The sequence below is a fragment of the Odocoileus virginianus genome, chromosome 32, assembly GCF_023699985.2.
Source record: "Odocoileus virginianus isolate 20LAN1187 ecotype Illinois chromosome 32, Ovbor_1.2, whole genome shotgun sequence".
Taxonomy (NCBI): domain Eukaryota; kingdom Metazoa; phylum Chordata; class Mammalia; order Artiodactyla; family Cervidae; genus Odocoileus; species Odocoileus virginianus.
In genome coordinates, this window is record NC_069705.1 from 24,178,737 (window position 1) to 24,192,058 (window position 13,322).

The 13,322-nt window shown below is 40.7% G+C and overlaps 1 protein-coding gene across 4 annotated transcripts in view; it reads left to right on the plus strand.

Moving 5' to 3' along the window:
• Nucleotides 1-230: 230 nt before the first annotated feature.
• The window catches only part of SLC7A2 (solute carrier family 7 member 2), a 71,671-nt gene continuing 58,579 nt past the window's right edge, over nt 231-13,322 (plus strand). The window contains exons 1-3 of one of the 4 annotated variants that reach the window (XM_020916899.2): nt 231-355; nt 929-1,073; nt 3,425-3,468. The gene's annotated coding sequence lies outside the window, so the exon portion shown is untranslated. Of the gene's footprint in view, nt 356-928; nt 1,074-3,424; nt 3,469-13,322 lie in introns of those variants that run through there. The other 3 variants (XM_020916908.2, XM_020916916.2, XM_070459999.1) reach the window with 3 other exon arrangements.

Genomic DNA, 13,322 nt, shown 5'->3' on the forward strand with positions numbered 1-13,322 from the left:
CGGTGGAGAGACCCGGCGGCGCTGGGGGCGGACCCGCCCACCTCGCGGATTGGCCCGCATGGGCTGGGACGGTGCGCGCGCGGGAGGAGGGCTCCGGCGGGGGTCGGCGGGCGCCTGGGCGGGGAGGGTAGGGGGCGGTGCCAGCGGGCCAGGCACCGCCCCCGAGCGCCAGGCACCGCCCCCGCGCGGCTACACCCGCGGCGCCCACGTGCCCAGCCCGCTTTCCGCGGCGCCGCAGCCCCGGCGCTTTCCTCTGCGCGGACAGAGCGAGGCGGCAGCCGCTTCTTCAGTTCCCCGAGTTCGCTCCAGCCGCTCGCCCGCCACCGCCCCCTCGGCGCGGACCTCGCACTGCCCAGTAAGTTGCCAAGTGTCCGGCGGCACCGAGGGGCCGCCGGCAGGGGCGGCCTGGGTACCGGGGCCTGAGGGGAAGAGCCGAGACGGGGGCGTCCCGGGCCGCGTCCAGCTGCGCGCAGCTGCTGGGAGGCCGCGCTCCGGCGTCTTGGAGATGGGGAGTCCCAGCGCAGCGCTCCGGGCTGCGCCTAGACTCGCGCGGTCCCAGGTGCTGGGGAAGCCGGGGGGGTGGCCTAACGTGGCGATGCCGCGGGTCCCGGTGGCCGCTCGGGTCTCGGGGGTCCCTGGGCACCCCCACCCCAAGGTGGGACAGCGAGGCCTCGCCGGCTCTACATGCTGACGGGTCCCCTGGGTGGCTCTCGGGTTACCGACAGGACCCCGCTCGGAGCTCTGCAAGTCCGTTCACACCCCGAGCTGCCCGGGACTGGTGGGACAGGTAATGGCCCGTCGTGGTATCCGTTTGAGGGAGTTTTAAGTATATGGGTGCAGTTTTAAACCCTTTTGAGATGGGCTAGGCTCAAACCTAGTTCATGCGGTCTTTAGCCTTGAACTCCAAATACCATTCTTGACTTCTTAGGCACTCACTCAGCCTCCGAGTACCCGAGAACTTTGCAACTTTTCAGAGACTGCATCTTAACGATATTTACAAGAAATCCGCTCTCAGAGTTACGTCAGTCGTTTGAGGTGGAAACTACCCAGATTTCAGGAGTAAAAGTTTTCAGGTATCCAAATTCTCAAATATTTATGTAGAACTGCCTTCAAAACCGTTTAGGTGACTCGTTTACGACTGGTGATAAGGTTTATCTAGTCGTTTCTCAGAAACATTCATCCTTTTAACTGGGGGCTATCGTCAGATTTTATTTAAGCAGAGATGTCGGAATCCTGGCGGGGACTTGAGATACGAACTTAGTGTGTCTGTGGCCTATACCTTAATATTTTTAATTCTTGCTCCAGGCAGTCTTTAAAACTTCTGTCACTTCTTCCCGCCCCCCCCCCCCCCCCGCATGAGTAATTATTTTGTCAGGAAATTACCATCATTGGTGCCTGTGATCTTCTTCTAGAGGATGTACAGGATAAGAATATGCTAATTTTATGTTAATAGATGTTTTCCCTTTTTGTAATATTAAATCCTTTTTTTTAAATCGCACTAAAGCTGAATATGAAATGATTTCTCAGTGCAGAAGAACATAAGCATTTTTTAATTTCTCCCCTGAAAAGTTGCTATTTGGCTCCCCTGATGACTGTGCAAGCCACATTATTTATTAGGGTTTTGCATTTCCTCCCTTGCTCCTCATTTGTTTTCTGTTCTATGCCTTAGGTAGGAGAACTTCATTACGTTAAGGCACTTTAATCTTTTGGGGTGTGTGACATGACCTTGGAGACCATGGTGTCTCCAGAGATTGAGTTTGCAGAATCCTTGGCCTCAGTTAACTTAGCTTGTCAGTAAAGCCCAAGGTTTCTAATCATTACCCCTGGACTTAGAGGCTGGAAGGGAAGAGATGGTAGCTATTGGAGTTCTGAAAGTCTGAAAATACTCTGGAGTTTTTGGTCTTGTATGCTCATATGTTTTTATCATTGGGACATATATGTCTGAAGGATTTTGAAGTTCATGTTTCTTGCTTCCCACTGCAAACCTACTCACCTTCTTGGAGCAGGGGGTGTCTGATCTCCTTTCTAGAGTGTCCACTTCATTCTTTTCTCTGTCTGCCTTGGGTCATTTATCATTGTTTCTTCTGACCAGACATGGAGCCTTTCTGTGGCATTTCTCTTTTTTTAGCCTTAATTTTTCAGATGGACCCTGCCTCTTAATTTTCCTTTGGTGACTTCTCTATTGAGCCTAGTTTCTTTCTTCACTTCTGTTGTATTTGCTTACTGCTCTGTATATCCATATCTATCTCTCTATACATGTGTGTATTTTTAAAGTGTTCAGAGCCATCTGCTGGTTTTATTCTGATGCCCTTCAGTGACCAGCTTTCAGAACAAAACCTTGAAAACACCTTGTAGGTAGCTGTTTGTTTTATTATTTCCTCAAACAGGATATGAATACATTGATTTCATGGACTGGCTTCTTGTAGACTACTTATTGCAAATCATACATTTAGATCAAAAGCAACATTTTCAGTTGAATATATTTCTGCATATTCACATACTTAGTACTATGTGTGCATTTGGCTATGTTGCCACCCAACTAAATTCTGAAAAGCTCAGTTAACTCAGATTTCAGTGACATGATGCCACTTGTCTAAATGATTTGAAAACTTAAGTAGTCAACTCATTCCTACACCTTTATCTGAATATTCAAAATCATGTAGACATGGCCTGGATAAGAAAAAGAGACCAATGAGATTGTTCTGTCCATTGTTTTCTGTGGTAATAGCTTTTCATTTTACAGCCTGGCCCATAGCATGTGCTTCTTCTTGTAGAATGAAAGCCCCTGAGTTCAGTACTTTAAGAAACGGTGGTACATCAGTCTTCAAAGGAAAGTACTGAGTCCCTACCCTGTACCAAGCCTTAGACATCCAAAAGTAACGTGTAGCTCCAATTTTGGAGGGATACTACAATCATTTTACATTCCGGAAATTCACCATTGATGGACTTTAAGAGTAATTTTTAATTTTGTCATTTTTATATAAAGTAACAACACCTATAAACATGAATTCAGTACTCTCTACACCAGAAAGCAAGCGAGGAACACATTCTCTAAAATATGAAGATGATACTTCTTACTATTCTGTCATCAAAAGTACATGTGCTTTGGTGATTTTGTTTGACTGGTAGTAACAAATTTGTTCTGACTTCTCTTATATTTTCCTTTCATTGCCTTTCTGGCTATTTTATAAAATCTGGTATCTGTGGAAATGTTGTAGATGCTGCGGATAAAACCAAAGCAACAGTTGGGAGTTCAGCTTCACCAGGCTGTACCTAGTTGATCAGGCTCTAACTAACTGACTTAATCAGAACATGATTTACCTTTTAATTTTTCTGTCCAATTTAGTAACAGCTATTTTATATTAATCTGTGGAAGCAAGCAGCATGCTTTTTCACGTGCTAATGGGCTCTTTTAAACTTTCAGTGATTCTGAGAACAGCTTCTGCTGCCATTAAGTTAACCTCATTGGTGAGTATAACCAGTATTGACTTAAGCTTTGAGTTAATGTGTTTTTTGTTTACAAGTCTGGATTTGAACATGTGGGTCACATCTCTTCTGTTCCTGTTTAGAATTTTGCTTTGGTTATCTTGCCTCAGAAAAGTCTGGTTCTCTTGTTTCTCTGAGTGTGTATGAATATGAATACTTTGTTGAAAAATCTCGAAGTTTCTTACACCTAAGGTTTATGTGATGACTTAGTGCTGCAAATGTCATGTATTTAATTTTAAGCCATCTCCCTATCCCACTACAAAAATAAATAAATAAAGCCTACATGCCCACACCTATTCTTGTGCTGCAAACTGGCACCTCTGTTCAGAACTTGAGTATTATCTGGGATTCGGCAGTGAGGTGGATGAGATAAGAACATTTTATAACCTTTCTTCCAGGAGCTTGGGGGGAAAAAAAGAGCCCTGTGTTATATTCATTTTTGGAATAGTTTGTGAATAATACACAACAAAGAATTTTTATGCTCCTTGTTGATTCTTGCTAGTTTTTCCCTCAGTTGTGGGGGAAATTCTTTTCTTTCCTTAGCCCACTCTGGCTTCACCAAGGCTCCCTAAATCTTCATACAGTCATACCTAGTACAATGCTGTTTACCCTGTCCAAGCCCACTTCCTTGCAGTGGAGACCTAGTGATCACAGTGGATAGACCTTGATGTCTCCAGGGATGCTGAATAATACTGTAGTTAAGATGCTCCCACACTTAAACTGTTGCCCATCTTTTTTCCCCCAGATTTTACTGGGTCTTTCCATTTAAAAACATATGCTTATCTCTTTAAGAAATCAAATATGACATAAACCTTCAAGCTCACTTTTTGTTCATTCTACTCCTTTGTGGGCAAAAAGATGCTATGTGGGATTTGTAACTTGATCTTAATTAAAAGATAAAAGCTGACTGGTTAGGATCTTTTCTTGACTTGACTCTGATACCTAGCTGTCATCTGGCAAATGATAATAATGATGATAGTCACTAGTGGAATGAATAGTTACTACATATTGAACCATAAGGAAGGAATGGGTTCTCTTTGCATGTTCAGCTTTATTTATTTACTCCCTCAATGTGAACTTGGAGCAGATTTTCAGAATGCTCTTCAATTTCTACTTTAAAAAATAACACTAAAATCCCTAGAATTGGAAATATATTTCAGCATTGGGAGTGGCATATTATCTCTGTATCACATGCAAAGATTTTTTTTTTTTCCACAGTATGTATAGCCTTTGAATTGTTCTCCACACAGTCCTCATTCGTCCTGTCTGGTTTCTTAAAAAAAAAAAAATTATCCACTTAATGGGGATTTATTTTTGTGAAACTATCATGCAAAATTTATACTTTTTAGCAATTGTATGTGCAACCAAATTACTGAATATTGGTTTGATGCATAAGGAGTCCCTTGGAATGGGAAATATGACTTTGATTCTGAGACTATCCTAGAAGATAATCCATTTGGAGTCTTCCCCAATCAGAAGTTAGCTAATCCATTTTGGGTGAGTTTGTGTTATAAATACGTATGGCCCAGATCAAGAATCTGTAGAGAAGCAAAGAATAAATCAGTGACTTGGTCCCTGTTCCGTGGGCTTTGACCACCACTGAGGGGTTAATAAGTACACACACAGTGGGAAAAGAGTGAGCCATATACAGAGCTGAAGGTAACAGGTGGAGAGGTCTTTTCTAAACTTCTCTTTTTAACAGTATGTGTTGTGATCCTAACAGACTGAATGCTTCGTGACCATAGGTACTATTGTCTTCACCATTAGTTACTATTATTGTTGTTAAAACCACTATCACTCTTCCTCCAGTTACTCCTTGGTGAAATGTGGGTCACTTAGCCTTGAGTTCTGGTTGAGGATTTATTCACCAAAATTTGCTTGAGGGAAAAGGCAGTAATACTTAACTAAATCATTTGACTATCACAATAAACTGTGGAAAATTCTGAAAGAGATGGAAATATCAGACCACCTGACCTGCCTCTTGAGAAACCTGTATGCAGGTCAGGAAGCAACAGTTAGAACTGAACATGGAACAAAAGACTGGTTCCAAATAGGAAAAGGAGTACGTCAAGGCTGTATATTGTCACCCTGCTTATTTGACTTATATGCAAAGTACATCTTGAAAAAGCTGGGCTGGAAGAAGCACAAGCTGGTATCAAAATTGCCAGGAGAAATATCAATAACCTCAGATATGCAGATGACACCACCCTTATGGCAGAAAGTGAAGAGGAACTAAAAAGCCTCTTGATGAAAGTGAGAGAGGAGAGTGAAAAAGTTGGCTTAAAGCTCAACATCCAGAAAACTAAGATCATGACATCCAGTCCCATTACTTCATGAGAAATAGATGGGGAAACAGTGGAAACAGTGTCAGATTTATTTTGGGGGGCTCCCAAATCACTGCAGGTGGTGATTGTAGCCATGAAATTAAAAGACACTTCCTCCTTGGAAGGAAAGTTATGACCAACCTAAGTAGCATATTAAAAAGCAGACACATTACTTTGCCAACAAAGGTCTGTCTAGCCAAGGCTGTGGTTTTTCCAGTGGTCATGTATGGATGTGAGAGTTGGACTGTGAAAAAAGCTGAGCACCTAGAAATGATGGTTTTGAACTATGGTGTTGGAGAAGACTCTTGAGAGTCCCTTGGACTGCAAGGAGATCCAACCAGTCCATCCTGAAGGAGATCAGTCCTGGGTGTTCATTGGAAGGACTGATGCTGAAGCTGAAACTCCAGTACTTTGGCCACCTCATGCAAAGAGTTGACTCATTGGAAAAGACCCTGATGCTGGGAGGGATTGGTGGTGGGAGGAGAAGGGGACGACGGAGGATGAAATGGCTGAATGGCATTACCGACTCAATGGACATGAGTTTGAGTAAACTCTGGGAGTTGCTGATGGACAGAGAGGCCTGGTGTGCTGCAATTCATGGGGTCGCAAAGAGTCGGACATTACTGAGCGACTGAACTGAATGGAAGTGAAATCATTTGACAGAATCGCCTGTCATTTTTTTACCCTGACACTCAAGAAAGTTGTGATGTTTAACTAAAAATTCAAACTATTCTGAGGGATCTTAGAGGAAAATTAAAACACATAAGAAGATTATGTTTTAGGTGGAAAACGTGAAGACTAAAATCATTCCAAAAGAGCCGTCAAATTAAGAACATGAGATTATCCTAACTTCTCCCTTTGACAGTTGAGTTGTTCTGTTGGTTAAGCTTGGTGCATTTATGACAAGCTTAATGAGTTGAAAACCCGTAAGGGGCCTTGTCAGGAATACAAAGATCACACGAGGCCTTCAGCCATCGCTCCTGCTTTGCTTCTCCTGACGGAGTCCCTCTGAAGTCCAGAAAACAGTCCTTGTGTGCAGTTTGGTGTTGGTGCCAGTCTGGGCTTTCAGCTTAGACTGGACGGAGGACTGATGACAAATGCTGGTAGCTGAAGAGATACTTTTCAGTTCCATGTTAGAGAGGGAAGAGTTCTTTTGTTAAAAGGAAATACATTCAGTTCAGTTCCTATCTTTGACCCAGAAGAAGAAAGAATGTTCTAAAAGAAGTCATATAACAGAAAATATATTTATGGTCATCTTTAGCATAGCTCTCGTACTGTACAGGGAGAATTTCTATGAAGATGTGGAGCCAGGTACCACTGTTTTACCTTCTGAGTTTCAGACTCTTGTGAATGCACCTTTTTAAAAAAAACATCTGATAATTGTTCTTGAGTGGCCGTGGGTGTGTGTGGGGGGCAGGCAGTTGACTTACATTCTCAGTCTAATAGGCAAGTCTTTATTTAAAGGAATCTTGGAGTGAATTTATTTCTCCTCGGTAAAAATCACTTCGCAGAGTTTTTGTTTAATGGACCTCAAGTGCTCTGAATTCCTTTAATCATAATTCTTTGTTTACAATACACTTGGTCCTGCCTTTATAGGCTCATGTATGTCTAGTAAACATTACCCATCTAAAGATTGTTGGGTTGGGTGATGGGTGGAATCTCACTGTATTATGATTTTAAAACAATATATGAATAAATACAATTTTAAATTTCCCCTAAATAAATTAGTAAATGAAGTTTTCACAAATGTGTCCTTTGTGTTTTTCCTTCAAGTGGAGTACATATGTACTGAATGAAATTTTCTTTTCATTCAGAAAGACATCTTTCTTTAGATGGTGGGTTTTTTTTCTTCCTAAAATTCCTTTATATTCACTCTCATAATGTTCCACATCTTTTGAAGCAAAGAGAACTTATTATTTTTGCAGGGGGCTTATAGTTCACAGAATATTGGCAATTTACTTAGGTGCTTATCCTGATAAAAGTCCACATGAAAACTTCCTGATATGATGTTCTCTGGGAAAAGCCTGTATCCAAAAATTTTAGACTATGCTGTATAGATTTTTTATCTACTCTAATGATCATATTAAACAACATAATTTTATACTTGTATTTCCTTATGCCAAGTTTTAAGTGGCCTCTTTAATTCTGTTGTGATTTGAGCAATTGTCTGGAAGATGTTTTTTTCGTGAGGCTGGAGTAAGCTTTGATATTCCATCCTAAGGGCTCATCAGCATTCTAGAGTGTTTGGGGGACATTAGGAATTACCTTTGTCCAAGGCAGCCTATGCTAGAAAACAAAGGTAAGTTGCTATAATTTATCTGGCAAAGTGAGATTGCTGTTTCAATTTTTAATTTTTGATATTTTACATTGATCTAGACTTTTAGGAAGGAGTTGATACAAGGAGTAACAGCCTTCATCCAAGTCTAAAACCTCCTGAGAGTTTTTTCTCCCTTTGAAGTTAAATGGCCCTGCTGAGTTTTTTAGTGAGTCTCAGCCCTTGGAGTAAGCACTGAGCATGAACTGCGTGTTGTGTGCGGATGCGTCTGAAGAGGCGAATGAGAGGCGGGCAGGGCTCCTACTTTAGTCTCTGTGGAGCTTATGGTGTTCACAGTTACTGCTTTCCTCTCTTTGGCTTTTTACTCTGTATTACAAGGTTACATAGACATATTTGGAGGAGAAATCTAAGGCCATACTCTTTTTTATAGAATCACATTAATGTTTATGATGTGAAGTTCCTGCTGTTTCTAAGCAGACTCTGAAATATAACTGTGCACCTCCTGAAGGACTGGACAGGTGAATCGTGGGAGAACTAAAGCGGTTCAGGTTGAAAAAGCAAAGATTACATTAACTTACTGTCTTTTCTAATGAAAGCCTTCCTGACAAGTTTCATACAATTTTCATGAACTGTATTTGAACTACTTACAGTTCTTTGACACATGGAGAAGGTACTCTTCCTTTAATATTCTTTCAATTCTGATAATGTTTATACTTCCATAGAAGAAAGAAGAAACCACACACATGCATATAAAATGCCCCTACCCCATGAGAGTTGAAGACTCCCTGAGTTTCACCAAGTGGACACCTAGGGTTCCTACAATCCAGACCAAGATCCCTGAAATTCAGAAGCCATTTCAGCCCCTGGGAAAACTATCTTAGGAGAGAGCCTTTGGGCATGATGGGGCATTCTCGGGCATACATTTTCCACTTAATGATTTAACATTGCTTGTGGCCACTGAGAAAGGGCTTCAAGGTCAGGGTGACCGCAGGGAGCTCTGGGTTAAAGAGCTTGGACAACAACGCAGTGATGACCATTCCCACGTGTGCCATGGTGGAAGCAGTTCCCTGAACTTGAAGGCATGCTTGGGACTTGAATTGTCAACAGCATCAAATTCCTCCAGAATTTTCAGAATTCTTCTCTCCAGTTCTCAAATACACAGATTTCTGTGGACCAGGACCTATGAACCAGGAAATAAATTTGATTCTAAGTTTAGCTCAGATCATTGATGAGTTATAATCACAAATGGGAAGGAAAAAGAATGGATAATTGCATTTCCCTGGTGACTCAGTGGTAAAGAATCTGCCTGCTAAAGCAGGGAACACAGGTTTGATCCCTGGTCTGGGAAGATTCCCTGGAGAAGGAAATGGCAACCCACTCCGGTATTCTTGCCTGGAGAACCCCATGGAGCCTGGCATGCTACAGTCCATGGGGTCGCAGAATTGGACATGACTTATCATCTGAACAACAGCAACAAGAACAATCAGTGCCCTCTTTTTTTATCTAAAATTGTAACACCTTTAGCATGACATTTAAAATCCAACCATATGGCTCAATATCATTCTGACATGGATCTTCTTGTGGAAACATCTGGAATTTAATAAAGTTATAGTTTAATAGAACTAAAGAGGTCATAATAAAGACATATCACTGTAGAGCCTTGTTAGTTTTCAAAGTATAAAATAACTAACTGAAAACTTTTACTTGTTATATTTGTTTAATAAGGTGCCTATGGGTTTCCCAGGTAACTCAGTGGTAAAGAATCTGCCTGCTAGTGCAGGAGATGCAGATTCGATCCCTGGGTGGGGAAGATCCCCTGGAGAAGGAAATGGCAACCCACTCCAGTATTCTTGGCTGGGGAATCCCATGGACAGAGGAATCTGGCAGGCTACAGTCCATGGGGTCACAAAAGAGTCAGACACAACTGAGCAATTGTGTGCGCGCGCATACACACACACACACACACACACACACACACACAATATAGTAGCAAAGCAGTGTAAAGAATTTTTAAGTTGGTTTCTGTATAGAAATGCTTATCTTTTGCAAAACTTGCTTTGTAAGTAGTTCAGGTCTTTAATGTTTTGTTGCTAAAATCCCTCTTTTAAATGCATTACACTTGTGACACAGTGGTTGTGTAGGCGGAGCAGGATTTGTGTGCAGTATTCATCAAGAAAATAGCACAAAGTGCATTTCCAGGCTGTGGAGAAACAATGTGGTGGGTGTTGATAGAATTTGTAGTACTAAGCTTTGGGAACACGTCCTGGGCTGGAGCCTGTTGTAAACTCTGTAATAACTTAGAATTTCACCTTTAAAAAAAAATTAGTTTTTCTTTAGATGATCATACACCATTAAGGCACAGCATCCTGGAAGTTTGGTTCTACCACTGTGAAGATGGTGAGAAACTTGTGATAGTGAGTTTTGTATTCCATACTCTAAACTTAACAATACACTGAAAGCTGTCTTGTGGGCAATTTCCGAAGCTTTGGAAGGAAAGCTTGGTTTCATTTGGTTTCATCTCCCATTCTCCTGGTCATGGACAGTTACTGAGTTCCTTGCTCTCTGTATGTGCCAAGCACGGTGCTAGGCAGATTCAGAAGGGTAGTAAGCTCCTGAGAATGACACTTTAGAACTCTTCTTTTAATAGTTTAAGAAACTGAGATCTTAAGAGTTGTAACTTATCTGAGGTCAGAACTGCTAGGGGCAGAGTCAAGACTTGATTTCGAGTGTCTTGACTTAACAGAAGCACTGATTTTCTATCAGGGCATCCTGCTTTCATAAAAGCAAGTCATAATATAATTACTATAATACACTAAGGTCGTAGGCATTTTAGAAATGGGGATCAAAATGCAATTTTAGCTTAAAAGTTTTTATATGTTAAAATTTCTTGGAAATGAACATATTTGATAAGACATTTTAGTAGTAGTGATCAGTTTATGATGTGAACAGCTTTGTTAAGTAGCGTATTTTAGCTCCCAAATGTAATCTTAACCTAAAACTAAAAAGACTACACAGGGGTTTTCAACCATCTCATCATTAGGATTTATGCCTTGTAAATGGTGCTTTTTAAACAAGTTCTGTTTGGAGTGCTGTCCTGCTGTATTTAAAAAAAAAAAAAAAAAACCTGTTTGGATTTTTACTTTTTCTGATCATAACTAACAGATGGTTTGCACTTAGTTCAGTGAACCAAACAGAAAAAGAACAGACTATGCATAAAATTTCTGTTGACAATGCACTTTATCTCATTGAAACAGATCATATGAACTTTCTGAATAATGAATAGCATATTTACATTATTCCGGTCTTTTTTGCTACTGAGTGCAAAAGAAGTGCGAAAGACAAACAGCCTACCATTACCATTTTAAAAGTTATTCCTGTAAATTATTTTTCTGTACTTACTGCATTGCTAACTCTGTGTTGAATGCTCTGCTTCCCAAAAGAATTGTTCCAGTGACTTTGAAAGCATAAGGCACTATTTATCTCGTTGAACTAGTAGACATAGTAGTAGATTAATTTTTATGAATTTAAACAGTTGCAGTCTTATATCTGACTTTCTGTTGATTTATCATCACCAGCCCTATTCATCATTGGGAGTTGATGCCTCTGTGTGGTGGGAAAGTGGAGGTAATGGAGACTTAAGGCAGGTATTAGTGAAGTGGAGGTAACTTGTCTAGTGAGGGGTACCAGGAACATCTGTAGTAGTTGGTACCAACAGTAATTGAAAGTTCAAGAGTCTTCTGTTTTAGGATTGGGCCTTTATTTCATCACATATGATTTTAATTGATTACATATCAGACCAGAGAAATCAGTGAAGTTTGAGCTATGTAATATCACTTCTAACTTTGTATGCATGAATCAGAATTCAGCATATTTGCAAGAATTCGAAGAAGAGTGCTCATTTTATTGAACTAAGTATAATTTCTGTTGAGTGAAATGAGTGCAAAAATCTTACTTTTTTGCACTCCCCAAAATGATGTGGGTAGAATAATGTTTTAAGGCAGAGAAGAATCATTTTTCTCTAGTATTCTATCCAACAGAACATCTACTGCAGTTATTTCCTGAGTTGGATTTTCCATGGTGTCTTTAGAGGCATAATATACAGCATTGCTGGTTTTAATAAGCCATGAGATTCTAGCTCAGAAGAAGCCTACACATTTCATTTCAAGCAGAACCATGCCTAACCATTCCACACAGGTGTGTGTGTAAGAGTGAGCTGGAGATTATGCATGTGCAGACATCGCTGCAAGAAAATAAAAATTTCCTAAGTGGCATCATAAATGACAAATATTCATATTTAAAGGCAAAATATTGAGACCATAAGTGGAGAAAACAGTCAGCATTTTGTCATTAACAACTTAATCCCCAATACATCTGTATAACAGCGTAGTTCAGAAAGGAAAATCCCAAGCTTATCTCAACTCACAGAGAGCATGTAAATATCAAAGACACATACTCGTCTTGGTTTTCCCTGCAAGAGTATGTGAGCTGTCCTTGTAGAACTGCTTGGGAGCAGAGCAGCTGTGCACATCCGTGAGGCACCCTTGACCTCACAGGGTCTCCCGTTGATTGGGTCCCAATTCCCCAGGTCCAAGCATGTAATACAAATGACTAAAACAGGTTAGTGCAACATAGTAAGGAATGGTTGAGAACTGTGGTGAGCTAGAGAGCAATCAACTTTGAAAACATTACATACCCAAAAACATGCATTGGGAGCTGGGAAGAGTGACTGATAAAACAAAAAGAACCAAGCAACAGAGGAATGGATAGGGAAGATGTGGTCATATGTACAATGGAATATTACTCAGCCATAAAAAAGAACAAAATAATGACATTTGCAGCAACATGGATGGACCTAGAGATTGCCTAGTACTGAGTGAAGCAAGTCAGAAGGACAAATGTCATATAATATCACTTATATGTGAAATCTAAAAAAAAATGGTACAGATGAACTGGCTTACAAAACAGAAATAGCATCACAGATGTAGAAAACAAGCATGGTCACCACAGGAGGAGGGTGGGGAGGAATAAATTGGGAGTTTGGGATTGACATATATACACACATATACTACACTATGTATAAAATGAGGACCTACTGTATAGCACAGGCAACTCTAATGACCTGTATGGGAAAAGAATCTGAAAAAAAGTGGATACATGTGTATGTATAACTGATTGCTCTACTACAGCAGAAATTAACACAACACTGTAAATCAACTAGACTCCAATAAAAATTATTT